The sequence below is a fragment of the Indicator indicator genome, chromosome 24 (assembly GCF_027791375.1).
Source record: "Indicator indicator isolate 239-I01 chromosome 24, UM_Iind_1.1, whole genome shotgun sequence".
NCBI lineage: Eukaryota > Metazoa > Chordata > Aves > Piciformes > Indicatoridae > Indicator > Indicator indicator.
This window is the reverse complement of record NC_072033.1, coordinates 6,619,768-6,623,375: the sequence shown is the minus strand read 5'-3', so window position 1 is coordinate 6,623,375 and position 3,608 is coordinate 6,619,768. Positions and strand designations below refer to the sequence as shown.

The window sequence follows — 3,608 nt, the reverse complement described above, 5'->3', positions numbered from 1 at the left end:
GTAGGTACCTTGTTTGGTGGGGGGCTATGGTCTACCTGCCTCAGCTCCTCAGTCTCAACAACCCTTCACCTTCTCTTGAATCATATCTACTTCCACCTCCTCACCACTCTCCTCTTTCACATCCACTGCTCTGCTTCTGGCAGCCTCCAGCTTGGGGTGGCACATCCTAAGCCAAAGGCCAAACTGAGAAGTACATTGGCCCTGTCCTGGTCAGGCAAACAGACCTGTGGGACAGGGGTCTTGGCATCTTTGTCCCCTGTTACCTGAAGAGAGCCTTGGGATGATGGGGCCCCTAGGCACATCCCCAGCAGGAGCTGGCTGGAGGCTGGGCAGCTCCTTTGCCACCAGCATCCACTGTGGCAGCTGCTCTTTCCGCAAACAGAAGTTTCTAAGCTTAATGCAGAAGACATGGAATTGAGAAACCTTTCCCAACTGCAGAACTACAATCTGCAAAAAACAAACCAAAACCACTGCTTGCATGCTAGAAGAAAACAGACCTAGGGGGCTGCTGAACTTGCTTTTAGAAGGAACTATTTGTAGTACTTTCTGTGGGAGCTATTTTTAGCTTGTGTACGGGGCTGCATTCTGTTGGTTACATGGGTTAATGCACAAGGTAAGAAATACTATGAAATGTTGCTACTTTGGGCAATAGGGAAATTCTGGGGATTCTGGCACTGCTGTAATAAAGGGCTTCTGAGATGCTCCACTCCCTGTCCTGCAATACTATTCTGGAATTCTGTGGTGAAGCAACGCCAGGGTTCATGCATTATTTGTTGCAAATGGCCCCTGAAACAGGGACTCAACAGCCCACCACTGTGTCAGGTCCACATCTCCATCCACGATTCTGTGTATTTCTTCAGCCTCATAAGGGCTCACAAGCTCTTCTGGATCTGCCAAAGAAAGGGTAGGGGTGAGTGGTCCTGCCCCCCTGCAGCACCAGTCCCACACCCCAGTCTGTATCAGCACCCACAAGCTCCTGAATTCCCATAGGCAGCTTTCCAACTCCTGGCTGCTCTTCAAGTATGATTGAGCTCCTATAGCTCCAGCCTCCAACAGTGCAGAAGAGGCATCACCTCAAGCTCCAAGCAGGAGCCAGATGCTCCCAACAGATTTACCTGTGGGCACAAGCTCAGAAAGATTGGACCTCTCCTAAGGAGACAGAGGGGGGAAGAGTGCTATCAACTGCAACCCTGGGAAGCCAACCCCAGGAGCAAATCACCCTGATCCCACCACCAAGGTGTCTGGGAAAGGGGAGCAAAGGATGGTTCTGATGGCAGCACTTTCCTGCTGTTCTCACAGAGGAGGAAAATCAAACTGGCCCTGGAGCAGGGCTAACAGACTGGCAAGAAGCAGCATGTAAGGAGTGGTTGTCCCTACCTTGCACAGGGGGTCAGCACTTCCTCTCTTCCTCTGCAGTGCTTCTGGCCCTGGGCACCTCTCCTAGCCCTCTGATGAACTGGGCACCTTTCTCAGCCCAGCAAGGAAGGAGGGGCTGCATAGGCCCTTTGGCCAGGCAGGAAGGGTTTGGCCATTCTGTGGAGGAGGTCCAGGTGTGGGAAGCACATGGCTCAGCTGCTTGCTCAGTTGAGAGGCGATGGGGTTGTCCATCCTCTGCAGGAATGAACACCACACATGAGCAAAGTCCAGAGCTCAGCAGGATTGTCCAAGCAGGAGCAAGAGGCAATGCCACCACCTCTGCAGCAGGCTTGAGCATGTGGCTTTGCACCCATCAATGCCCTTGACAGCCATCTCTGCTCCAGGCTTTGCCAGAGCCACACACACAAAGCTCCTATCCTATTGGGGTGCCCTGCCTCCAGAGACCCGCCGCCCAGACAAAAAGGCAGCTAACAAACACCAGTCGAGGGCAGATCCTGCACAGCCAGTACAGTGGTGCACAGCAGGGCCATGGCATAGGGGTGGCTCACAAAGACTTTCCATTAAAACCAACAGGCTTTTAAAGCTGGTTGTCCTTGCATCTCTACTGCTCCCCAGTCTTCCTGTTTGACCTACCCATGGGTCACATTAGCCCCAAACCCCTGAAGGAGCTTCTCTTACCTCTAATTACACAGAACCCCATGATTAAAACCAGGGAGAGCCACTGTGTGACACAGCAGCACTTCCCTGCTGGTGTATCAGACATGATCTGGCTTGAACAGTCAGAAATCAACACTGTCGCTCTGATGGGGAAAAAAATTCAGTCATCACTTACACCAGCAAGTCCCCAAGAGTTATGTGGCCTCCTCAGCTCACACTGGTGCAGTTTGCAGTTCCTTGCTCCCTCTTTGATTTTTTCTTAATTTCTTTTTTATTTAAACCAGTGATCAACAGTTGCTCTAAGAGCTTACCATACTTTACTTGCAAGAGGTTCAGGCAGGTCACTGCAATGCATCACTGCTGTTACAGCTGTCACATCACGTCTTCCAGAGACTCAATACTTCCTCTGCCTTTGCAGCAGCCTACAAGTAAAAGGCAATGAGAATATTTAGCACCAGTCCTGGCAGGGTGCAGACACAGCAGCACCTCCCTGCTGGTGTATCAGACATGATTTGGCTTGAACAGTGAGAAATCAGCACTGTCGCTCTGATGGGGAAAAAAGTCAGTCATCACTTACACCAGCAAGTGCCCAGGAATTGCATGGTTGAAACAGTCACATCAACTCTGCCACACTTCCAAATCTCCAACAGACCTTTGTCAGTGAGTGAATTCATGTAAATCCTCCCCCAGAAAGGGCTGGCTGCTTGGGATACTCCACAAGCACACAGGACAGGGGAAATAATAAAGAGAGAAAAAACATCAACGTGCAAGGCTTTCACAGTAGTGCACAAAAGAGCCAAGACAGATGTAACAGAAAGGCAGGCAGAGGTAACACTTCTGCAGGCCCAGCCTTTATAGCTATGTGGGGCTTCTGCCATCCCAAGGCAAAGGAATGAGGTCTCACAGGCAGCAGTAAATGGCATGCAGTCAGCAGACCCCAGGAAGAACAGCTGGGCCGGGAACTCCACGTGGCTCATGCCGTTAACAATACTGCAGGCCTACCAGTAAAGGACAAGGGAGGAAAAGGCCAAAATCAGCTCCTCCATCAAGGGCCAACGCCAGCTCTTCCCCACAGCAGGGCGGAAGCAGAACACCCACACGTCTCCAGCATGGCCTGGTCTTCAGCCTTCTGGCCACGGGGAATCTATCTGCCAAGGGCTTGGACCTTGCTGGGCCTGCATACAAGGGTAATGTGATGAAGCACAGCCAGCCTGGCTGCAAGGCTTCTGCAGGAGGAAACCCTCTCTACTATCTAGGTTAGTGGTAAAACCTACAGAGCTATCAAGTCTACAGGGACGCCAATCTAACAAAGCATTGCAGAAGCAACTCAGCAACTCTTTTTTAAAAGAATGAAAGCTCGTTTTTTAAGCCAGTGAGGGACAGTTAAGTTTAAGGACTTACCATTCCCAGCTGCGCCAGAGGCTCAGGCATGGTGGAGCAAACCAGGCAACAGCCCTCATGGCACTCCTCACCCGGCCGCAGGAGTCCCCGAGGCCCTGCATCTGGGAGTTAAGTACAGAGAACAACAGTTAGCACCGGACCCCACACACGCATGAGGCGGAGCGGTGCTTCCC

At 51.6% G+C, this 3,608-nt stretch overlaps 2 non-coding genes across 2 annotated transcripts; both read right to left on the bottom strand.

Moving 5' to 3' along the window:
* Positions 1-2,123: 2,123 nt before the first annotated feature.
* On the bottom strand, positions 2,124-2,215 carry LOC128975324 (small nucleolar SNORD12/SNORD106). The gene has a single exon (XR_008489353.1). It is a non-coding gene; the product is annotated as a small nucleolar SNORD12/SNORD106 (small nucleolar RNA).
* A 311-nt stretch (positions 2,216-2,526) lies between these two features.
* Positions 2,527-2,617, bottom strand: LOC128975325 (small nucleolar SNORD12/SNORD106). Its single transcript, XR_008489354.1, has one exon. It is a non-coding gene; the product is annotated as a small nucleolar SNORD12/SNORD106 (small nucleolar RNA).
* Between the last annotated feature and the right edge of the window lie 991 nt (positions 2,618-3,608).